We start from the raw sequence: 26,929 nt of genomic DNA on the forward strand, positions 1-26,929 counted from the left end.
ATATATATTAGACATTTTTTATTTGTGAATTAATGAAAAAATAATATAAAATTTAAAATAGATAATAAATACATTGACAAATAGCATCACATTAATGATGATGTCTAATAAATTTAAAATAGAGAACTAATAGATTGACAAGTGGCAATACATTAATTAAAAGGTCTAATATGATGACAAATGGCAAAAAAAACTACTATTTTATTAGGATACTAGTTTATAACCCGTGGGAACCACGGTTATAAAATTAATCAAACTTTCATAGTAAAAACTCAAAATGTTAATCAGTTATTTTAAATAAATTATTAATTTAAAAATATTTTTATTAGTTATATGAAATTATAATCGTTGATTCAAATAAATATGTAAAATAGATTTTTAATATATATTAGATATTTTTTATTTGTGAATTAATGAAAACAATAATATAAACTTTATAATTTAAAATAGATAATAAATACATTGACAAATAACATCACATTAATGAGGAGGTCTAATAAATTTAAAATGGAAAACTAATAGATTGACAAGTGGCAACACATTAATTAAGAGGTCTAATATGGTGACACATGACCAAAACACTATTTATATATATATATATATATATATATATATATATATATATATATATATATATATATATATATATATATATATATATATATATATATATTTCTTTTAGTAAAATACAATTGCCTTGGTTATAGACAAATTAGAATTCACATGGTTTCAAATTTTATTTGTACAAGTGAGTAAGTTTTGTAATTTACTCTATTTTTGTGCTAGATAGTAGATCCAGAATTTGTTGAATTTAGCCCAAATTATATTCATAAATGGGTCAACTTTGACTAGCGTGGGAAATGGGATGAATATTGGCCCGTATTATAGTTTTAGTACTCATTTGAAACTGATAATAGATCTGTGATAAAAATAAAAATAAATAAATAAAAAATAAAAACACTAAAACTCGATGATGAATTTGGTGATAATTGACGTTGGAAGAAAAATAGTACTACTACTTCAGTGATTAAATTTATTCTAAAGATGATATATTTTTAATAAAAATGATGACAAGTTAATGTTAAATACTTACAGTTAAATCTTAAAACACATGATTATAAAAATAAAACTAGAAGTAACTGACAAAAATATATTTATTTTAATAATCATTTCTTTTAACATGTTCAAGTATTTACAAGAAATAAATAAATAAATAAATAAATAAATATATATATATATATATATATATATATATATATATAGAGAGAGAGAGAGAGAGAGAGAGAGAGATATGTGTGTTCAATTGAGAAAATAAAAAAAGGTTGAGAATGGGGGAATCATTCTCAGCCACTCATTTATCTAAGCATAAAAATACACGGTGGCAAACTCGTAAATATGTTAATAACCTTCAATGTCAAATACGTAACTATAGAAAATTCGATAACTGTTCGTTCATCCTCAAAATTTCTCCTCCAGCTTTCAACAATCATCCAAATTTTTTCAACTAAACCATCATCAATGTCATCCAGTGTTAATCAATCATCAATATTCATAGCTGGGAGGTTCGTCGTTCAAGACAAATTCGCAACCCAAATTCATCAATTTCATCGATTTGTTAAAGTTTAGAATTGGAATTTCCCAGATTCGCAAACGAAATCAGTTGGAATCGGAATTTCTTCGCTGTTCATGAAATTGGAATCGAAGTTCTGGACTCGCAGTCACGGTTGACATTGAAGGACTCAGAATCGGTACTCACAGGTTCCTAATCGAATTTTTGGAAATCAAAATCAAAATGAGAAATCGATCAGACATAGGTGTCGCATCTGAAGTCGAAATCGGAAGTATATGATGATTTGGAATTGATAACTTGATGTTTTTAACATTTTTAAAATAGTTAACTTGTATGCACTCCAACTGTTTGATGAAATGCATACACTAAATTACCACATTATATTCATATATGAATATGTTTTTTCACTTGAATCTGTATATGATTACTAAATTACCACATTATATTCATATCTGAATATGTTTTTAACATTTTTAAAATAGTTAACTTGTATGCACTCCAACTGTTTGATGAAATGCATAAACTAAATTACCACATTATATTCATATATGAATATGTTTTTTCACTTGAATCTGTATATGATTACTAAAACAAAAAAACGAATATGCAAGTCTGTATGTTATTCATATGTGAATAACATATAAAAATTATATATATTTGTGAAAACACATTGTAATATTCATATGTGAATATACTATGTAATATTTATAAGTGAATATATAATCTAATTTTTACAAGTGAATATACTATGTAATATTCACATGTGATATACCATGTAATACTATGTAATATTCATATATTAAAATATTATCTACTATTCATAAGTGAATATATCATCTAATATTCACAAGTGAATATACTATGTAATATTCACAAGTGAATGAATCGTCAAATATTTAAATATGAATATACTATGTTTAGTATATGCTATATTCATATATGAATGATAATTAAAATATAAAAAAAAAATTAATCATAGTTTTTGTTCATAAGTGAATAACGAATGTACCGTAGAAAAAACTTGATTTATTTTTATTCACTTATGAATAACGATAGCTGAAAATATAAAAAAAATAAAATTTTTATTTTATTTTAAAACTATATCAATATGGATATCTATTTATAGAGAATAAAAAATTATGAATTTTGGTATATTTAAAATAATTTTTCGATAAAAATAGCTTCTTAAAAATTAAAAAAAACGAAAAAGACTATGTTTTTGTATATATTAAGGTAATGTTTAGCGTAGTTTAAGGAAACATGTTTTGTTTGAAAACACATGTCTATTCTTTTTCCCATTTCTGCTGGTACGACGGAGACTTTTGCGGCAAAAATAAATGAGTGACTGAGAATGATTCCCCCATTCTCAACATTTTTTTCTCAATTGAACTCTCCCATATATATATATATATATATATATATATATATATATATATATATATATATATATATATATATATATATATATATATATATATATATATAAACCAAATTATCTCATGAACGTTGACATAAATGCAATTGCACTTTGCTAAGGACATGAGCATGCAAAAATATTTTAAGGGAAATGGACTTAATAAGGTAATTATTTTTTTCTTGTACACATCTAGGTAACGAACTTTTTGAAAGTGTTCACATATGACCATTATTAGTGGTTGTAGCAGGTTACATGGTCATATGTGAACACTTCCAAAAAGTTTGTTACCTAGATGTGTACAAAAAAAAGATTCTTACCCAGACGTGAACACACCGAAAAGGTAAAAGTAAATTACACTAATGGTCCCTGTAGTTTGGGTAATTTGTGCGTTTGGTCCCTAACTTATGTGAACACTTCCAAAAAGTTTATTACCTAGATGTGTACAAAAAAAAGATTCTTACCCAGACGTGAACACACCGAAAAGGTAAAAGTAAATTACACTAATGGTCCCTGTAGTTTGGGTAATTTGTGCGTTTGGTCCCTAACTTATTTTGTAACTTGGATGATCCCTACTGTTTATTTTTGTTATGCGTTTGGTCTCTATTTTACCTCAAAAGACTATTGTGCCCTTTTTTAATTTATTTTTTAATTAATTTTCTTATTTATGTATTTATTTTTTATATATTTTAAAAAATTAATAGGTCCCACATCAACGTCTTCAGTCTTCAATATCCCTTCTTTTTTCGGTCATTCACTCTGGCGAACCAACCCCACAACCCAATGTCTCTTCGTTGAATTTTCCACCACCACAACCCAATATAAGGGTTGTGGGGCTGGTTCGTCAGAGTTGAAGGACCGAAAAAAGAAGAGATAGTGAGGACGTTGATGTCATTAAAAATGAAAAGGAAAGAGAAGTTGAGGAAGATGAGAGATGAGATGGTGACTGGTGGGACCGAACTTAAATTTCTCAGATGTGGTTTCAGGTTTAGGGTGAGGAGAAACAAATATGTGGGGTCTATTCATTTTTTAAAATATATAAAAAAAAATACATAAATAAGAAAATTAATTTTAAAAAAAAAGCACAATAGTCTTTTGAGGTAAGATAGAGACCAAACGCACAACAAAAATAAACATTAGGGATCATCCAAGTTAAAAAATAAGTTAGGGACCAAACACAAAAATTACCCAAACTATAGGGACCATTCGTGTAAGTTACTCTTACCTTTTCGGTTTGTTCACATCTGAGTAACTATCTTTTTTTGTACACATCTAGGTAACGAATTTTTTTGGAGTGTTCACATATGATCATTATGACCGAATGTAACCTGCTACAGCCGGTCATAATGATCATATGTGAACACTTCCAAAAAGTTCGTTACCTAGATGTGTACAAAAAAAAAGATAGTTACCCAAATGTGAACAAATCGAAAAGTTAATTACCTTATTAAGTCTATTTCCCATATTTTAATCTTTTACTTTTATACCATGTCATGCTACATAATTACCAATCAAATGTTTAAAACAATAAAAAAAGGGAAAAACTTAAAAAAAAACCCCTATATATTATACCCAAATGCTTAGAAAAACCCATATATATATATATATATATATATATATATATATATATATATATATATATATATATATATATATATATATATATATATATATATATATATTTGTACACATTAACCATTATTATTTCTAATTTTATTGTTTTCAATCTTTGTGACCGGTTAGCCCAAAGCTACCGGTAACACAACTTTTGTACGCATTAATCATTATGCATTAACCAATATTCATCATCATTTTCATCCGGACCTATTGAACTGCCGAACACCACCACCCTGCCGTCTCTGCTGCTGTATTTTTCGGTTCATCCCCACCCCCGAGATCACCACTGCTACCCAACCACGAACCACCATTAATCGAAACCCACAGCTCATCTCCTCCATTCTGTTTTGCCGAGAACCAAAGAAAAGACAGAAAAATAGTTGTTTTCCTTGTGGTTTCAGATGAACAAAAATGAAAAAAGAAAAAAAAAATCACAGAAGAGGAGACCATCACCCTCGTAGAGCCCACTGTTCATCATCTCCTTTGTTTCAAACCTCTAAACTTGCAACAAAAACTGGAAAACAAAACCCAAACAGGAAGAAAAAAGATGAATCACAAAACAGAACAAGAAAATAATAAAAGAAATTTGAGAATTTCTTTTTGTATATTGTTGCTACCAAAAATCAAAACCAAATCACAAAAATTGTTTTGTGTGTGTGTGTTGGTGTTGTCGAGTAAACAAGAAGGAAAGAAGAAAAAAATTGTTTTTGTTCCACCACCATTACCTGTTGCTACTTGTGCTTAAATCTGAAAAAATCGAGAACCAACTATCTTCCGAAACCATCACCACGAAATCAACAACCGGTTAACCACTGTCACATGCTCGAAACATCACATGTGAAACCCAAGAACCAAATCGAAAACAGGGAGACCTGCCCTTCTGTTCCAAACCCACCCGAGACCGGAGACCTTTACGAAACCCGAAGACCTGCAAACTGCCTTTTCCGAAACCAAACAACCTCTAGCAACTTACTGTTCATCATCCCCTCCACTTAAAAACCTGCAACAAATATCAAGAAACAAAACATAAAAAAAACTCGTTGCTGTTTTCTTTGCCCTCTAGCTGAGACCCGAGACCGTTCCATCGAGCCTCATCCCAGTCACCTTCAAAAAAGAATTGAAACAGAAATCAAAATCAAAATTGAAGAAGTTTTGGGATTAAGGGTTTTTTAACAGATCAAGAATCTGTTACCAGATAAAGTAGGGATTTTAAACGGTTTTGGAAATCATAGTGGTTAATACATACAAAATAATTATATAGGGGTTTTTCTAAGTATTTAGGTATAATAGATAGGGTTTTTATGAGTGTTTTCCCTAAAAAAATCATTGATCGAAAGCAGTAGCATGGTCTTGATGATAATAATAATAAAATATATGCTTCCTGTTAAAAAAAAATAATCAATAAATAAAATAATAGTGTTTGAAATTACGTTTCAAAATAACTTATTAACTCATTGGTTTTTCAAAAAATCAATAAATTTAATATAATGTTTTGCTATTACATAATTATTTTTCAAAATGACTTTTTTGATGTTGCTTTTAAAATGGAGGTTTCTAAAAGTTAGAGGAAATATTTATGGTTTAAACGGAAAATGACAACATTATCCTTAATGAAATCCCTTACTCTTTTTTCTTCCCTCTTTCCTTTCCATGCCATTTTTAATCATTTTACAAATATAAAGTTTTTTACTATCACAAGTTTACAACACACAAAAATTAATCAAAAACACTTAAAAAAAACTTTTTTACTATCATCATAAGTCAATAATCATTTTTGCTCAAATCACTTTTGGAGTTCAAAAAACAATCTCAAACACCTCCTTGAATAGTTGATGGATGAAATAATTTCAACAAATTACTTTCTAAAAATATCCTTAAAATATACAATATATCTGAAAATCTCACATACCTTTTTAGTTTGATGTCATTTACACCAAAAAAACATACATATATATATATATATATATATATCCCTAACTAAATGTTGTATGACGGTTAAACATAAAATTATGAACTTTTATGGAAGGGATTTTGTAGATATTGTCTTTTTTAGATTTTAATAGTATAATAGAGTTTTTATCTTTTAGTTTTGAGTAAATTACACGCATCGTCCTTCATGCTGGTGTCAAAATGCACGTTTAGTCCATATTTTCAAAAATTAACTCGGATCGTCTTTCGTATTGTTAAAAGTTGCACGGTACATCCCTCGTTAGTTTAAATTTGCATGTTTCATCCATTTTCATACATAAAAAGACTATAATACCCTTTTTCTTTTCTTTTTCATTTATTTTGAACATTTTTAATTATTGAAATTATTTTAATTATTTGCCTTGATTATTTTTAATTACTAAAAATTATTTTAGTTGTTTTTCTATTTTGTGGAATAAGAACTGACCACCACCACCACCGGTAATGTACGTCACCACCACAAAATAGAGCACCACCACCACTTCTCACTGGAAAATGTGGCACCATCGCTACCCCTCACTTCACCCAACCCACTCCTTCGTTATTGTTAACATGTTTCACTAAAAATAACTACAAACCACCACCTCATTCACCAAACCAACAACATATACTCAAACCACCATCAAACCAGGCATATTTACTGTTAACACCACCACCATCCTCCATCGGAAAACCCACTTGCAAAACAGGAAAAATAATCAGGGTAAATTAGGAAGTAAGAGTCAAGGAGATGGAAAATTTGATTTGATACAAGAATGATTGAAAGCAAACGATTTAGGGTTCTTAAATTGAAAGCAAACCTGATTCACTGAACCTGCAAATCTGATTCATTACAGAAGGAGATGGCAATAGGGGGTTGTAAGTTTGCACTTCGTTCGATTGGTGAACCACTATCGCCAATTGTGAGTCGTCATCTTCACCGCCACGCTGCCGTCGTCGCATCATCTAGGGTTCACGTCATTGTGTTATCTGAGAGGAGGACTGTCACTGGAGACGATTTGGGTTCGATTCGACATGCTTCTCCGATCTCAATGTCCCTCTTATCCGATCTTGCGTGATGGACTTGTACCTGGTTCGATGAGGACAGAAGGAAAAGGGGAAATAGAAAAGGGATGGTGGGTTGAGTTGTGGTGGGTAATGATTTGATAGCATCACTGGAGTGGCCGAAGAGGCAGAGATGTCCTGAAGTCGTCGAAGCCGGCGATGATATTGGTGGAGGTGGGGATGATTGAAAAAGAAATGGTGGAAGAGGACGACGTGCTTAGGGTTTAAGGATCTTTATTTAATATATTGATAAAAGAAAATAAATAATTATTTTCATAATAAACAAATCAATAAATTATTAGTAAATAAAAAATAAATCAAAAAAATTAATAAATAAGGGTAAAATTGTCTTTTTATGTCTCGAGGGATGAAGCGTGTAAGTTTTAAAGTAACAAGGGACGGTCCAAGTTAATTTTTGAAAATAGGGACTGGACGTGTATTTTTGCATATGCACGAGTGACGATTCGTGTAATTTACTCTTTAGTTTTCAATAAAAAAATTCAATTTAAATAAAAAGTTTGTTTTAAAGTACAAAGTTTTTAATTTAAATTTAAAAGTATTTCATGTAGCATTTAAGAAAAAGTTATTGAGTTTTTTTAATCAATTTTCATAATTGTTATTAAAAATATATTTATATTTGTATTTTTAAACAATTGTCTTTGTATATAATTTTACACATTTTAAAGTTTTCAACCACTACTGTCAAACATTTATATAACAAATAAAAATTACAACATCAATTTGTATATCATAACTTAATTTAGTTAAGTTCTAAATTCTCAACAACAAAACAAAAAAAAACCTTCGTAACTAATAGAGATGTCTCATGTTTATTAATTTATTTTAGATAAAAATGTAAATTTGGTCCTTGTGGTATTCAAAAAACTTTGGATAGGATCTAAAAAGTTTTCAACTTGCATGGAAGGTCTAAAATCAAGGTTTTTCTGGGTTTTTGGTCCAAGAAAACTTAAAAAGACGGTTATGCCCTTTTATTTCCTTTTTCCTTTTTTCTATAAGTATTTTAATGCTATTTTGATTTAAAAAAAGAAGGGTTTTCCACCCCCACCCTATCGTACTCTCTCTCTCTCTATCCCACTCTCTTTCTCTTTGACTCTTTCTCTCTCATTTCACTGGTTACTTCGTCGATTTATGATGAACATACATAGACATGAAAATCTCTCACACAAAAGAAAACCCATAAAATCCAATCTACAATCGATTTATGTATGTTTGTATGTGTTGGTTTCCTTTTGTAAATTGTTTTCTATATGTTCATCCCTAAAGTTCATCGGGTCCCCCATAAGATCCAAATCAAAAAGCTTTGTCTGCCTCTTTCTGAAACTAAAATCGAAGTCAACACCCACCTCCCATCCCTCATATCCACTTATCCTCTTACTTTGAACCGAAGGAGACTGAATCGATGTCGTCATTGAAGCACTTCAAGTGGGAGTTTTCAAACGATTTTGTTGTTGTTGCAGGTTGGTTATTGAGAAACCGAGTTTTCTGATGATTCTGATTTCTTGGATATGCTGAGAAGGGTTAGAGTTTCAAATTTAGGGACGGTGGTTGTTGGTGATTAGGACAGAGCATTGGGGGAGAAAAGCTGATTTGTGAGTTCCATTGAATAGGGTCAAGAATGGGGAGATTACAGAAGAGTATTTCGTACGTAGAACCAGAAATGATTTCATATGAATTTGTATGTTCATACCCAGAAGCTCTTTCAAAAAAAATGTTCATACTCAGAAATCTAGAGAGATAGAGAGGCTACGGTGGGGTCGAGTAGGCAATGGATATCGAAGATGGGAGAGGTGGCTGGAAATTGGCGAGGTTGCTGGTGGTGGGTGATGATGGATCTGGTCTAGTTTTTTCATCTAGAAGTTGCGCGTGAAATGTTGGGAGGAAGAAGAAGATGAGAGAGAGAGAGAGAGAGAGAGAGAGAGAGAGAGAGAAGAAAAGAAAAGAAAAATGAGTGAGAAAAGGGGAAGGGTACGATGGAGAGGGATTAGGGGTGTTATTTTATTATTATTATTTTTTTATAATTATTTAAATTTTGAAATAAATAAAAAAAAATGTAAAAAAGAAATAATAAGGATAAAATAGTCTTTTCATATTTATTTGGACCAAAAACACAAAAAATATTTGATTTTGGATTTTCCATGCAAATCAGAAACTTTTTTAACCATATCTAAAGTTTTTTGCAAACCACAATGACTAAATTTGCAGTTTTGTCTTTATTTTAACTCTTCTAACAATAAATATATATAAAATTAAAAACAAAAACAAAAACTTATAATCAAATAAAGTATTGTCGACATATTGCATCAATTATACAAATAACATGTGGAACAAAAAGTATTTCAATTATTAGGAGGATATAGAATGGGCACCAACTAGAAAGTACAAACAAAAGAGCTTTGTTGAATCGTGTGGAATATAAGTGAATTTACAGAAATAACCTTGGTGGATATCATAAATGTCAATCGAAAGCAAACAATTGTCCCGAAGCCAGAATATGACATTTCCGTAGAAAATGACAAAAAAACTACAGTTGGCAGTTTGAGGGTAGACTGGGAAATTGCCCCACTACCACTCTTATTACCTTTTTGCCCCTATCCTTTAACGTAATTACCAACCATGCATGGATACGGTGCCCTTGTCACGTTCGACCAATCTAGTTTGAAAATTGGTAGGTTGAGGTTGTTTTCTTCCTACCATTCACTAAAATATTTTATTTGAAAGTCTTTAAGTATATTTAAACAATCATGTCTTTTGCCCTTTTGGTTTCATCATACAAAATGATAAAAAGCATATTGTGAATTCACGAATTAATAATTTCGATGAAAAAAGGAAGCTAAATATCCATGCGATATACTTGTTCCACTTCCACAAACACATTTTATGTCAAACATGTAGTCCGTTTTTCACTAAAATTCTTTACTAAAAAATCTCAGAATTTAAGTTAGCTGTCCAATTTTAGAGACAATTTTTCCTATTAACTGTCTTATTTACAAACATCCACAGTTGTCCCTCAAATAGTACCGTTGTCAAGTTAGAGATAAAAAGAAATAAGTAATATATGCCTTTACGTCAAAATTGCTCACCCAGAAAAATTTAAAAAATACGAACATTGATTATGACTATTTCACCTTGATAAAAAAAGAATCAATTTCCTGATCACAAATAACCAATTAGACTTATGGGTGAATGATACTATAGCACATCAAACTTTTTCCATTTGACCAATTTGGTCACTAAAGATTTTTTTTTTTTTTTCTTCCAATTAAGTCACTAAAGTCATGTTTTACCTGTCAATTAAGTTATTTTCCTCGATTTTAAACGGTTTCCCGGTTTCCTTCTTACGTGGCTAAGTGATGTGTCAAAAACCCCTTACATGGACTTCCAACGTGGCGCCTAACATGTTTTCTTCCCAATTATGCTATTAATTAAAACCCCGATTTGGTCCTCATTAATTTCTTTCTTACCCCTTCGTGAAAAGTCGAAGCAAGCACCCTCCTTTATATAATCAACTTGTTCGATTCTTCAACACAATGTTTGCGAGCTCGTCCAATGCAAGAAATCGCCTCCAAGTTGTTGGTGTGCTTGTTAAAGACGATGCTAACAACTGTAACTGCGATGTTCCAGCTAAAGAACGGACATGTTGAAAGCTCACTAACCCCGACAGACGTTTTTGGAACTGCAACAACAGCTTGGTAAGCTTCAATCTAGTTTGATTTGTTAATGCAAGATTTTTTAGGGCTTCACAATCAAAAAACCCATTACATTACGAAAAAAACCCTAAAAATAATTTTGATTATCTTGGGTTGTTGTCGTGATTTCATTTCTAAAAATACATGTACGATCGTGAATGTTTAAATGGTGTTGTAGTGTTAACCATTTTTTATTTCGTGGTTTCTTAAATTGCATTTGGTGATTAGTGATTATGTTTTGATGTTTTATTAATGTGGGTTTGATACAAACAAGACTGAGGAAATGTGATTACTTTGAATGGAAAGATGTTGCACTGGAAGATGGTTACTAAGAAAACCTCATCTATTCCATGAAGCAGCAGTTGGATTCCAAAGAGGATCTTAGTGTCATAAAAAACTTGAGGACTAAGAATGTTAAGTTGGACTGAGTAAGGAGAAGAGTCTAGTGGCAAGCATGGAGAAGGGGATGTGTGATTTCCAAGAAGAGCATACGTATCTACAAGCTGTTGGTAGTTGTTCTAGTTGTTGGGTATGTTTGTTTTGTTTTTAAGTTTGCTAATTAGTGTTGGGATGTGAAGTTTCTGGTTTAGCTGTTAGTGTAAGGTGTATGTATTAGGATGTGAAGGTTTTTTGTATCTTTTGTAAAGTCAGCCTAAAGTGGTAATATGTTGCATTTTGTATCTTTTGTAAAATCCCAATGACAATTGGTAATTAGCCTTAATGTAAAGTCCCAACAACATATAACTGGAATGGAAAGTTTATGTGGATAGTTGAATGGAATCGTTTATGCAAATGGAATTGTTTATGTTATTCAAAGGAAACATGCATGTACGGTTTCATTTCCCTATATTAGTATAATTATATTGGTTGCAGTGGTCATTGTGAAAGTACCAATTGTATGGGGACCATTTGCATACATAATGGATGTTTTATAATGGAGAAATGGGACCTTTCAACCCATTAAAGTAATATATCCGATACCATATACCACATTGACATTCATACACATAATTCCAAACTATTCCATGCAGGATATATAAAAAGCCATCACCTTTTCTTATAGCTAAACACATTAAAAGAGAACATTCTGCATTTAACCTAAAATGGTAACATACTATCATAGTTACAAAAAAATTACCATATTATACAAACACAGACACAAAGTCAAAATTACCGTCATCCTAATAGACTTACATTAAATCCATATTACAGAAACACAAAGACAAAAACACAAAACCATAACACCCTACCCTAATCAATTATAAGAGCTTTTCCCTTGGAATTTCCTGGATCATCAACACCACTAACTATCTTTCCTAATTTGATCTTCAATATTCTCTCTGACTTTCTTCTCCTTATCGTCTTCAAAATATCTAAAATTGGTCTAACCTGCTTCACTTGCACATTAGGAACCTCAACAGCTTCCTCAACCACAACATTAACTATACCCTGACCATCTTCAAACACACCATTAGCTTGACCTTGACCATCTTCAACCGCACCTTTAGTTTGACCCTGGCCATCTTCAACCACACCATTTGCTTCACCCTGACCACCTTCAACATTTTCAACCTCAACATCCTCACCAACAAAATCTTCAACTTCATAACTTCTAAGAGGAGTCACTTGCATATACTGAGCACAACCCCCTGCAATACTAGAATCATAATCACCAGGAGTATCCTAGAAATCATTTTGAGTAGTATCCACCTAAATTGGAGTCAATTCAACCTCATCATGTTCTTAAGGTTCACTTGTACTAGCCTACAATATAAGAAATAATTATGTAAGTGGATAAGCACATGTAAATAACTTTAAATAGAAAATGGTTTTACCTGGGCTGCTTTTTTCCTTGGACAAAGTTTTTGTTTCTTGTTTTTCCTCTCATTTACATCTTAGGGTCTTCTTTGTGGGACAAGTATCCTTGTTGTGACCTATCTCCTTGCATATACTTTTTCTAAGTGGGAATTCTTCAATTTTCATGAATCGTGAAGACTTAGTCGAATCTAAGTGGGGGAGAATCATCCAGGGATTTGAAAACAGGAGCAGTTTTGAGACTGTGATAAGTTTTGCATTCTTTTTTAGGAAGGAAGACAGTCCAAGCGGCTGTATGGATTGAGGATATTTGTAACATCCCGGAATTCAGGTTCAACCATTTAACCCTTCATCTTTTCCAAGTTGTCATATTAGGTCCCTTTGTGTTAATTGCTAAGCTTGTGAGTACGCTGGGCGTACAAGGAGTACGCTACGCGTACTCGCGTGCTTATTTTGTACGCGGGTCCATCCGGGTACGTTGGGAGTACCTAAGGTTACGCCGGGCGTAACCGGCCCAAATTAAACACCCTAATATGACTTGAAGGCTATAAAAGGAATGAGATGGTCTTGTCCCTCAGCCACCATCTTTCAGAAAGAAACCCTAAGAGAGTATTTCCTTTGTTTTTAGCTTGGGTGTGAGTGTTCTAAGCTTCAAAGTGTCATTCCCAGGTGGTGAAAGAGTATAGGAGACCATTGTGGAAGCTAGAAGTGGGTGGAAAAGTGTAGATCTAAGGACTACAAAGGTTGGAGCCTCTTCCCGAGGTAAAAAGTTCAGATCTTGCCTTGTAGTTTGTGTGGTGTGCTTCTTGGGCCAATTTCTAGGGTCTTTGGTCCCAAGATGGAGATTTTATGAGCAAATAGCCTCCACTGGCCTAGATCTATCATATTCCAGGACTATATGAGTTGTAAGTTCATAAAAATGCAATCTTGGACGTGAATGTTGAGCCATGCATGAGATCTAGACTTTTTGAGGAGAAAGGAAAGGTGTTAGAAGGTGTGGGGAACCTTTATAGCCATGCAAAGGCTTAAAGGTTTCGACTTTATGGATTTAGAGATATTAAAATGGCCAGATATGGAATATGGGGTTATGTCTTAATCGTTTAAGACATTAGAATGAGGAAGTAAGAAACTGGGATGTACGTTGGGCGTAATCCCAGTACGCGCTGCATAGTGGGTCGTGTCCCCCGTTTCTAGAATGCAAAGGGTACACCCCGAGTATAGGAGTCGGTACGCCCCACGTACTGCTTGTTGTTGACTTTTAGGGTTTTGGTCAACATGTGGACTTTTGAGTCAGGGAGGGGTGAAATGGTCTTTTACCCTTCTGTGGGATAGTGGAAAAGGGTGTAGCATAGCCTTGAAAGCCGTTAATAATTAGAATGATTATTTGTTGTGATTAGGCGAGGCTAGGTTGTCGTTTCGAGATTCAGAGATATCGAGCACGTGAGGTTCTAGATATCATACGAGGTGAGTCTTCTCACTATACTGTACCTGGAAAGGTACCTATGTGTGACCGGAAGGTCTGGTGTGCTATGAGATATGTGTGTTACATGCTATGAGTTGTCTGTTTCGTATGCGCTATGTATGTGATATATATGCTATGTTTGATATGGGCCGGAAGGCATTATGATATGGACCGGAAGGTCAGGGAGTTATGGACCAGAAGGTCAACACGGGTAAGACCGGAAGGTTTACCGGGTTGGGACGGAAGTCCCCTGAGACACATGGACCGGAAGTTCGTGTGAAGTATGGCCTGGAAAGGCGTATGTTTGTAAGTGGTATTTTGGGGAACTCACTAAGCATTTATGCTTACAGTTGTTGTGTTATGTGTTTCAGGTACTAACGAGGACCATGGAAAGGCACCGGCGTGACTCGTACACACTAGAGAGAGGATTTGATTTTTGTGATCTTGGGATACGATATGCTTTGATAACTATTGTTGGATATTTTTGAAAATATTTTATATGAAAATGGTTATTGAAAAATGAAAATTTTGTTTTGAAAATTACGTTGTTACAAGTTGGTATCAGAGCCTTGGTTTGAGAGATTCAGATGCACCTTCGGGCGTAGCCGAACTCAAACTGAGGATTTGAGGAAATTTTCAAACGATAAAAAAACTAAATTTTCTAAAAAGCAAGAGATTTTGAGACAACCAGAGCGGAGCAGTGTGTACGGTCAGTCAGCGCCCGAACGGTAAAACCCCCCAAAATGTCCTTACGTATGTGTTATGAAATATGATATGTTATATTATGCATGCTAGAGCTGGCTAGGTATTCATATTAGGACTAGAGTGGCCTGATTTTGTGATGCCTTAGCCTAGGAAGGAATGTGTTGCTATGTGATGCTTGCGAGCGAGTAGGTAGCAGTGAGGGGCTTATGAGAGGTCTCCCGAGGAGTAGCCTATGCCAGTGAGATATAGAGTACTTTTGATTTGGGATCCAAGGATGAGGACTTAGGGTGAATATTAATGCGGTGTAGGCGGTAGTATAAGGGCCCGTACTACCGAAGACACCGAAGCAGTGCGCACTCTAGGTAAGAATCCTTTGGGCACTAAGGAACAAGTAGGGTCGAGATTTCGAGTGTGAGCATACTCGAATGAGTCTTTGATATTATTATATTATATTTCAGAGACATCATGGTTGGGACACGCCACAGACCTGAGACGAGCGGTGTGAGTGACAAGGAGCTTCGTCAAATGATCCACGATGAGGTGGCTGCGGCGATCAGGGCCGAGATTCCGGAGATGTTTGGGTCTATCAAGATCACACTAATGGAGACTTTTGATGAGCGGTACGCCGCGGTGACTGAGGCCGCATCCGCTGCAACTACAGCAGCTGTGGCTGCTTCCAGGCCTTAGGGAGGTGACTCGTTGTTGTTCCGGGAGTTCAGCAACACGAAGCCACCCGAGTTTGATGGGACGCAGGATCCGATCGCTGCGATGAGGTGGATTGCTGACATTATGGGATGCTTCTATACGTGTTCATGTCCGGAGCACCTGAGGGTACGGTTCGCTCTGAACCAGCTTCGCTTGGGAGCGAAGGATTGGTGGAAGTCTGTGACAGTGAACTTCACTCTTGCAGAGATTTCAGCGGTGACCTAGGAGAAGTTCACCACCATGTTCAGAGACGAGTTTGTTCCCCCGGTGGAGAGGGAACGGTTGGTTCAGGAGTTCTTGACCCTTAAGCAGGGTAATGATTCGGTTACTGTGGTCACCCGGAAGTTTCATGAGAGGGCGATGTTCTGCCCTGAGCAGGTGTCCACTGAGCAGGCACGGATGAGCCGGTATTTGGGCATTCTGAGGAGGGACATTCGGGAGTTCGTGTCGAACTCGACGTACCGGACATTTGCTGAGCTCCAGGAAAATGCCCGAAAGAGGGAGATTGAGTTGGAGACTCAGGCCAGGAAGGAGGCCGAGTCTCATAGGATGGATCAGTGGCCGGCTCAGTCTCAGCCGGGCAGCCAAGCGGACCAAGTCCGCTGATTCGAAGACTGGAGACTAGAAGGGCCGCACTTGCGGGAAGTGCGGCAAGGGTCACGAGGGGGCCTATCGATCGGGTGCTTGCTACAAATGTGGCAATGAGGGGCATATCGCCAAGGATTGCCCCAAGGGATTTATGGTTTGCTTCCATTGCAACCAGACCGACCATCGGAAGGCCGAGTGCCCTCAGCTACATCAGGGATCAGCGCAGGGATCTGCACCTGCTGCTAGGGTTACCGAGGTTCAACTGGTGAAGGTCGAGGCTCCGAAGGCTCGTGGGAGAGCTTTCCAGTTGACTGCAGAGGAGGTCCGCGCGGCGCCCGATGTTGTGGCTGGTATGTATTATGTATTTTATCCTTTGTTTGAGATATTGTGCTTATATGATGATATGCGTAGGTACTTTTCTTGTGAGTTATGTACCTGCTTTGGTATTATTTGACTCGGGTGCGAGTCAATCATTTGTTTCCTTGGCATTTAGTCAGCACATTAGTATCCATCGAGAGGCGTTGAGTCGACCTCTGTGAGTTTCCATAGCTGATGAGCGAGTAGTGCATGCTTCGGATGTGATTCGAGGATGTATCCTTGAGATTTTCGGTGTGGAGTTCCGTATCGATTTGGTTCCGGGAGCAGCACCTATCGCCAAGGCGCCTTATCACCTCGCGCCGCCAGAGATGCAGGAGTTATCCTCGCAGCTTCAGGAGCTATTGGAGAAAGGGCTTATTCGACCGAGTAGCTCACATTGGGGAGCGCCGATCCTTTTTGTCAAGAAGAAGGATGGTTCACACCGGATGTGTATTGATTACCGGGAGTTGAACAAGTTTACGGTCAAGAACCGTTATTCGTTGCCGAGGATCGATGATCTGTTCAATTAGTTGCAGGGGGCGTCTTGGTTCTCCAAGATAGACTTGAGGTCGGGTTATAATCAGATGAGGGTTCGGGATGAAGATATTCAGAAGACAGCATTCAGAACTCGTTATGGGCATTACGAGTTCGTGGTGATGCCTTTTTGGGCTCACCAATGCACCAGTTGCTTTCATGGATCTCATGAACAGGGTGTGCAGGCCGATGCTAGATCGGTCGGTGATCGTATTCATTGATGATATTTTGGTATATTCGAGGTCTAGAGAGCAACATGAGGAACATTTGAGGGAGATCCTTGGAGTTCTAAGATCGGAGAGGTTGTATGCCAAATTCTCCAAGTGTGAGTTCTGGTTACGAGAGGTTCAGTTTTTGGGACATCTCGTCAACCATAATGGAATATTGGTCGATTCGGCTAAGATTGAGGCGGTCATGAGGTGGGAGGTGCCGAGATCACCCACCGAGATCAGGAGCTTTTTGGGATTGGCCGGTTATTATCGGAGATTTATTAAGGATTTCTCCAAGATCATCGTGCCACTTACCAAGATGACCCGGAAGGGTGTCGCTTTTTCCTGGGGTCCGGAGCAGCAGACCTCATTTGAGACACTTCGCCAGAAGTTGTACGAAGCCCCGATGCTCGCACTCCTAGAAGGGATGGAGGATTTTGTGGTGTACTGCGATGCATCGATATCCGGTTTGGGAGCAGTGCTTATGCAGATGGGGCATGTGATAACATATGCTTCGAGGCAGCTGAAGCCTCATGAGTCGAGGTATCCCACCCACGATCTGGAGCTGGGGGTTGTGGTGTTCGCCCTCAAGATCTGGCGTCACTATCTGTATGGGGTTCGGTGTACCATATACACGGACCACAAGAGTCTGAAGTACTTGATGGATCAGCCCAACCTGAATATGCGCCATAGGAGATGGTTGGATGTGGTAAAGGATTACGATTGTGAGATCCTGTACCACCCAGGCAAGGCTAATGTTGTAGCCGATGCTTTGAGCCGTAGGGCGGAGAGCGCCCCGATTCGAGACGTTTGTATGAGGTTGACAGTGATGACTCTGGTGTTGGACACTATACGAGGGGCCCAGGCAGAGGCAGTGAGACCGGAGAACCGCAAAAGGGAGCGGGTGATCGGGCAGGTATCAGAGTTTGTTACCGATAGTCGAGGACTTATGACTTTTCAGGGCCGGATTTGGGTACCGTTTGTGGGCGGAGCGCGTACAATCTTGATGGAGGAGGCCCATAGGTCGAAGTTCTCGATCCATCTCGGGGCCACTAAGATGTTCTTGGATTTAAAGAAGGAGTATTGGTGGCTCTGTATGAAGAGGGATGTTGCATGGTTCGTAGAGAGGTGCTTGACCTGTCACAAGGTTAAGGCCGAGCACCAGCGTCCGCATGGTAAGCTGCAGCCGTTAAAGATTCTCGAGTGGAAGTGGGAGCAAGTTACCATGGATTTTATCACCAAATTGCCAAGGACTGCTAGAGGTGTCGATGCAATTTGGGTGATTGTGGACAGGTTGACGAAGAGCGCTCACTTTCTTGCTATCAGTGAGAGCTCTTTTGCTGAGAGGCTGACATAGCTGTATGTGAGGGATGTGGTATCGCGGCATGGAGTTCCGATCTCGATTGTTTCAGATTGAGATGTGCGATTTACTTCCATATTTTGGAAGAAATTTCACGAGGAGTTGGGTACGAGGCTGCATTTCAGTACCGCATACCACCCACAGACGGACGGACAGAGTGAGCGGACGATTCGGACGCTCGAGGACATGCTTCGGGCGTGTGTATTGGATTTCGGCCGAAGTTGGGACACGTATTTGCCCTTGGTTGAGTTTTCCTACAACAACAGCCATCACTCGAGCATCGGTATGCCACCTTTTGAGCTGTTGTATGGGAGGAGGTGTCGGACCCCCATATGTTGGGGAGAAGTAGGGCAATGCGTGATGGGTAGTACATAGATTGTGCTCCAGACGACAGAGCAGATACAGCAAGTCCGAAAGAGGTTGTTGACCGCTCAGAGTCACCAGAAGAGTTATGCGGATAGGCGACGGTCTGAGCTCGAGTTCCAGGTTGGTGATTTCGTGCTCCTGAAGGTATCTCCTTGGAAATGAGTGATCCGATTCAGGAAGAGGGGCAAGCTGGGGTTCCAGTATATTGGGCCGTTTAGAGTGATTGCGAGGGTAGGCAGAGTAGCATATCATCTGGAGCTACCTGCGGAGTTGAGCCAGATTCATGATACCTTCCACGTGTCTCAGTTGAGGAAGTGTATAGCCGACGAGTCAGCGGTAATGCCTCTGAAGGATATTCAGGTGGATGCAGGCCTGAATTATGCCGAGAGACCAATCGCGATTCGGGATCGGAAGATCAAGGTTCTGAGGAACAATGAGGTGTCATTGGCGCAGGTTCAGTGACAGCATCGGAAGGGGTCCGAGCTGACGTGGGAGTCAGAGTCGGAGATGCGGGAGCAGCATCTGGAGTTGTTTTCGGTATAAGACTTCGGGGACGAAGTCTGGTTCTAGTGGGGGAGAATTGTAACATCCCGGAATTCAGGTTCAACCATTTAACCCTTCATCTTTTCCAAGTTGTCATATTAGTTCCCTTTGTGTTAAGTACTAAGCTTGTGAGTACGCTGGGAGTACAAGGAGTACGCTACACGTACTCGCACGCTTATTTTGTACGCGGGTCCATCCGGGTACGCTGGGCGTACCTAAGGTTACGCCGGGCGTAACCGGCCCATATTCAAAACCCTAATATGACTTGAAGGCTATAAAAGGAATGAGATGGTCTTGTCCCTCAGCCACCATCTTTCAGAAAGAAACCCTAAGAGAGTATTTCCTTCATTTTTAGCTTGGGTGTGAGTGTTCTAAGCTTCAAAGTGTCATTCCCAGGTGGTGAAAGAGTAGAGGAGACCATTGTGGAAGCTAGAAGTGGGTGGACAAGTGTAGATCTAAGGACTACAAAGGTTGGAGCCTCTTCCCGAGGTAAAAAGTTCAGATCTTGCCTTGTAGTTTGTGTGGTGTGCTTCTTGGGCCAATTTCTAGGGTTTTTGGTCCCAAGATGGAGATTTTATGAGCAAATAGCCTCCACTGGCCTAGATCTATCATATTCCAGGACTATATGAGTTGTAAGTTCATAAAAATGCAATCTTGGACGTGAATGTTGAGCCATGCATGAGATCTAGACTTTTGGAGGAGAAAGGAAAGGTGTTAGAAGGTGTGGGGAACCTTTATAGCCATGCAAAGGCTTAAAGGTTTCGACTTTATGGATTTAGAGATATTAAAATGGCCAGATCTGGAATATGGGGTTATGTCTTAATCGTTTAAGACATTAGAATGAGGAAGTAAGAAACTGGGATGTACGTTGGGCGTAATCCCAGTACGCGCCGCGTATTGGGTCGCGTCCCCCGTTTCTGGAATGCAAGGGTACGCCCCGCGTACAGGAGCTGGTACACCCCGCGTATTGCTTGCTGTTGACTTTTGTTGACTTTTAGGGTTTTGGTCAACATGTGGACTTTTGAGTCAGGGAGGGGTGAAATGGTCTTTTACCCTTCTATGGGATAGTGGAAAAGGGTGTAGCATAGCCTTGAAAGCCGTTAATAATTAGAATGATTATTTGTTGTGATTAGGCGAGGCTAGGTTGTCGTTTCGAGATTCAGAGATATCGAGCACGTGAGGTTCTAGACATCATATGAGGTAAGTCTTCTCACTATATTATACCTGGAAAGGTACCTATGTGTGACCGGAAGGTCTGGTGTGCTATGAGATATGTGCGTTACATGCTATGAGTTGTCTGTTTCGTATGCGCTATGTATGTGATATACATGTTATGTTTGATATGGGCCGGAAGGCATTATGATATGGACCGGAAGGTCAACACGGGTAGGACCGGAAGGTTTACCGGGTTGGGACAGAAGTCCCCTGAGACACATGGACCGGAAGGTCGTGTGAAGTATGGCCTGGAAAGGTGTATGTTTGTAAGTGGTATTTTGGGGAACTCACTAAGCATTTATGCTTACAGTTGTTGTGTTATGTGTTTCAGGTACTAGTGAGGACCATGGGAAGGCGCCGACATGCTTCCGGGGGGGGGGGGGGTCCGAGCCATCAGTGAGATACCACTTTGGAAGAGCTAGAATTCTAACCTTGTGTCAGGATGTACGGGCCAAGGGACAGTCTCAGGTAGACAGGTTCTATGGGGCATAGGCCTCCCAAAAGGTAACGGAGGCGTGCAAAGGTTTCCTCGGGCCGGATAGAGATTGGCCCTCGAGTGCAAAGGCAGAAGGGAGCTTGACTGCAAGACCCACCCGTCGAGTAGGGACGAAATTCGGCCTTAGTGATCCGACGGTGCCGAGTGGAAGGGTCGTCGACATTAGAGAGAGGTTTTGATTTTTGTGATCTTGGGATACGATATGTTTTGATAACTATTGTTGGATATTTTTGAAAATATTTTATATGAAAATGGTTGTTGAAAAATGAAAATTTTGTTTTGAAAATTACGTTGTTACAATAGTGTGAGTTGGAAGTTCGGAAAACTTGTCGATGATGAGATCGCGTTCTCGGAATGTTTGATAGCAGGCCTTATGGAACCAGGTTGGGGATTCTAGTCAGAACATGAGTTCAGTTGGGATGTTAGATCATGTGTGTGTGTTCAATGATGGATGTGTTCGAATTGGTAATCGGCGATTGAGACAACGTGGACAGTGTTGTGAGACTGTAGGATAGCCATAGCATTCTCTGGAAACCAGATAGTGTGAGGAAGTGTTGTAAGTCTGCGGGTGTAGTCATAGCATTCACACGATTGATAGATAGTGTTAGAGTGTTATAAGTTTGCGGGTGTAGCTATAGCATTCACAAGGTTGACAAATAGTTTTAGAGTGTTGTAAGTCTGCGGGTGTAGCCGTAACATTCACAAGGTTGACAGATAGTTTTAGAATGTTGTAAGTTTACGGGTGTAGCCGTAGCATTCACAAGGTTGACAGATAGTTTTAGAGTGTTGTAAGTCTGCGGGTGTAGCCGTAGCATTCACAAGGTTGACAGATAGTGTTAGAGTGTTGTAAGTCTGCGAGTGTAGCCATAGCATTCACAAGGTTGACAGATAGTGTTAGAGTGTTGTAAGTCTGTGGGTGTAGCCGTAGCATTCACAAGGTTGGCAGATAGTGTTAGAGTGTTATAAGTTTGCGGGTGTAGCCGTAGCATTCACAAGGTTGACAGATAATGTTAGAGTGTTGTAAGTCTGCGGGTGTAGCCGTAGCATTCACAAGGTTGGCAGATAGTGCTAGAATGTTGTAAGACTGCGGGTGTAACCGTAGCATTCACTATGTTGGTAGATAGCATGAGAGTGTTATTAGATTATAGAAGGAACAATAGTATGTGACATCCCCAAAATCACGGCCAGAAAAGACCGGTTTGTTTATGCTTTGTTTAAAAATCAGAGTTACATTTTAAATGAAAGTGTTGCGGAATTTGTCCCAAAACAAGATATGATAAAGATTTATCAAAAGCATTTCCATAGAAATGTATTTCATTAAAAGACTTGGGATGTCATGTTCGTACAGATCAAAAGCATAAACAGTACAATATAAGCCTTACTACATTATTTCATATCTACAGGCCTATATCCGTAATCCCTCGTCCAAAACATCACATCTATGCTCATGCGCCACTACCTGTAATTCATAAAACTGAGTGGGTCAGGCTTGGGAGCCTGGTGAGCACATAGGTTTTTCAACCCACAATAAATAAGTTTATTAATTTCATCGATCAACAATAACCCAATTACCCGTTCCCGTTATCCTCACTTTACGTCCCTAAATACCTATCATAAGGGACCTAGCCTAAGGATCATCATCGGGACGGACACTACTGCTAAGGGGATTCCTCAGCAATAAATGTCCTAAAGGCAACCATGTGGGGGATGGAGTACACCGATGAACATATCGTTCACAAACACCTACAGGTTGCGAGCCTGCTAGTGTTCCACTGGACTGTCTAGAAGAGTCCGTGGTCGTCATCCATACTCCGCTAGATGACAGAATCAACAACATCAACATCGAGGCCTCTCATCATTTTATCACACATCACCTATTGCATCTACCCATGTTTTACCCCAACATTTTCTTAGATATAAAATACATATACAGTTTAAATCATTGAAAACATGTATAACAACGTTCATCTAGCATAGATAGCAAATATTCAGATAATATGCACACATAGCACGTAATTTATATAAAATACTTCATATCTATGTGTAAGTTGAAAGTAACTATGCACTCACCTTAACGTTCGATAGACGATTAGTGTTCTGGAATGGATGCGAGAAGGTCGAGTAGTATTTCCGTGAATATGAATCTCCGAGAAAATTTAGTTTCCTAAGGAAATATTAATATAATTAATATTTGGAGGGTAGTTTGGTAATTAACCAAGGTATGGGGTCCATTTACTAATTTAATAAATCAAATGGTGTTATGTTTGTCAATACTTTTCAAATTAATGGCTAAAATGAATTATATAAATTCCAAGTTTGCATCTTGGACTTATTTTGCAATGAAATTCCATGGAGGGGGCTTTTAATTATTTTGAATTACTACAAGGACTATATGTAGTTAATTGAAATGGAAGTTTGGAAAAGAAAAAGGAAAAAAACGAAAAATATGTATATATGTTTCTTTCGTATTTACATATATAAATATATATGTTGTTTGTAAATTAGGAAATAAGAATGGGCTACTTTGTAAACTAAACACAACTTGAGGGTTTGTTTTCAATAAAATAAATGGAAGTTTGAGCTTTATTTTCAGATTTTACTGATCAAACAAACAATTTGTATGTATGGCTAATAAAAGAAATGAATGGCTTCTTTCTTTTGGCTACTGATCGAAAATACATCACATATGTGCATGAGGTTTTAAAAAGAAAACACATGAATTTGCCTTGCTTCCCTAGTGAGTTCGAACAACATAGGAAAATAATAATAATAATAATAATAATAATAATAATAATAATAATAATAATAATAATCTTAGCGATGGAGGACTTACGGTGGCACCAATATGGTAGTGATGGTGCAAGATTGGTGCTGGACGGAGGAGCTTGTGACAACAGTAGGTGGTGGAAATGGTGGTTATTCAATCTAAGGGAGATAGAAAGGGATATAGAGATCAAGATTGAGAGAGAGAGAGAGAGAGAGAGAGAGAGAGAGAGAGAGGAAGAAGAGGAAGATGATGGCAGATTTTGTGAGTGAGAAATGAAGGTGTCTAAGCCTCATTTTATAGTCAACACACACACTCACATACAAGTTTGGGCCATGCCTCCAGCCAAGCAATGTACTCACAAATTGAAGTGTGCAAGCAAAAGAGTGAGGATGAGGAGAAGATCACGTGGATAAGACCAAGAGGAGAAGCAATTGGCTGGGGATTTTTCTCCCATGCAAGTCATGTGGGTCCACATGGGTTTTTCCTCCTTTAATTGCCCAAAACACACAAAATCGTGTGTCTCGAGATCTCAACATCGGATTGCGTTTTTGAAAATTTCTTATGAAAGAGGGTAATTCAAGGATTCCAGAAACCCGAACGGATTAATTTTTGGAGTTATGGAACCCCGGGAAATCGCACTTAAAGTTTTGCGTCTAAACGACACTCGATGTCCTTTTTCGCAACTTTTATAAATATTTTCGTTAAAAATATTTCGAGTATGAAATCAAATACTAGACCATATCTTGAGTCCAAAAACGCCCTCGGAAATCCCGTCGGCAAAGCATAAGTACCGCAAAGGATCGATTTGGTTTTACGCGATTAAAGAAAAGCAGTGTTTTACTGTCCGATTTTCGTAAAACTGCCGTATCTTTTGCATACGAACTCCGTTTTCGACGTTCTTTATATCCACGCGTAGGCAGAAACGTACTCTCCAACTTTATGTAATTATATCAGGTTTATCTCACAATTTAATTTTGACGCTTGTTTTTATTCTTTATTAATTATATCTTTATAATTAAATAATAAGCATATAAATTCACATAATTCACAAAATACTCAAATATTTCATCTTTATTACTTCAAAAAGAGTTACAAGAGTTGACATAGACTATTACATTGACAAAAATGCTTAGCCCTGAAACCCGGGCGTTACATAGTACCCACCAGTTCGGGTGCAACAGTGAGGGCATGGTAAATCCACGGATTGGTTTTACAGATTTCCCCAGATGAATTAGAGCTGGTTGGGCCAATGATAAGGCCGTAGGAAGCGATGGACCGTTTAAGGTCGTTTGTGTTATAAGACTACCCTTAGTCATGTAGTAATCATTCTAAGCCTTGGATTTGGTGACGTTAGGATTCGACGTATGGACCCGATCGGTTGGATCAGGAGGTCATTAGAGCCATAGTGGCAATATAACTAATGACAACTATTGGCAGACAAGGATTTCGTTTGGAAGTCATTTGGGGTGACTGCATGGGAATCTTTTGGCTCCGTAACCTGGACGGAACCCGGTATTTCAGATGACTGACAAACAAATTGAGACCAGGGAGGTCTCGATGGATTTTGGAGAGTAGCTAGGAGACAACATACTGTTTCAGGCAGTTCAGTGTTTCACGCAATTTCAATGTCTTAGACAGTATTAGTGTTTTAGGTTCGCAAGTACGGACAAAATGACCAATTGATTGGGAAGTGATAAGTCACTTGCAGTGGGATTAAATAATCTCAGAGTAATTGATTTGACCTTGTTGCGCAACTCTCGTTTGAGTCTAACCGTTGCAAGGATGAGTCTCTTACTCGAAGGAATTATTTGAGCCTTGGTCATGTATAAGTGCTCTGCAGGGATAATTAGGTCTGTGATTCTGTTTCCAGTAGGAACCTACGGTTATCAAAAGTTAAATGGTTAGCTGAGAGATAAGTAGATTGGGTTCAACAATACTGATTCAGTATGGGTGGTCTGTCAGGGAGTTAGACCATCTCGAGACTTCACATTTTAACTTGAGTAAATGTGATTAAGTTGCAAAGGATTCCTTCATCTGCGGGTTGTAGAGCACTGCGAGGGTTGGTTTTGGTTGCCTTGGAAAGGTTGTTGTATGCTCGAGATTGTGGCCATGACGATCAAGTTGTTGAGCGTGACAAGAATGGTAAGGAATGATTTCGAGGATGGAATCTAATTTTAAGTGGGGTAGAATTGTAACATTCTATTTTGGAATTTAAATAAATAAGATTAAATAAAATAAATAAATAAATAAACCCGGGATAAGAAGTATATTTCATATCATTTTATTAAAACCCTAAATCCATAATAGTTTATTAGTGTCAGCCTTGGGAGTAAAATGTTATAAATTTGGGAATTTATGGTTTAAATGGTATCATTTGGACTTGTGTTGAATAAATTTTGAGAAGCAAGGGCTAAAGGGTAAATTCCGGATTCAGTTTGTAAAGATTTCTGAGGGCAGGGGCTGTTTGGTAAGTTTTGGATTTAAGTT

At 37.7% G+C, this 26,929-nt stretch overlaps 1 long non-coding RNA gene across 1 annotated transcript; it reads right to left on the bottom strand.

Annotated features, from left to right (window-relative positions):
• Positions 1-12,308: 12,308 nt before the first annotated feature.
• LOC111892761 (uncharacterized) lies at positions 12,309-24,789 on the bottom strand. The gene is made up of 4 exons (XR_002850661.3): positions 24,509-24,789; positions 23,746-23,839; positions 13,156-23,134; positions 12,309-13,084 (listed from the first exon to the last, which is right to left on the bottom strand). It is a non-coding gene; the product is annotated as an uncharacterized LOC111892761 (long non-coding RNA).
• Between the last annotated feature and the right edge of the window lie 2,140 nt (positions 24,790-26,929).

The sequence above is a fragment of the Lactuca sativa genome, chromosome 7, assembly GCF_002870075.4.
Source record: "Lactuca sativa cultivar Salinas chromosome 7, Lsat_Salinas_v11, whole genome shotgun sequence".
Lineage (NCBI taxonomy): Eukaryota > Viridiplantae > Streptophyta > Magnoliopsida > Asterales > Asteraceae > Lactuca > Lactuca sativa.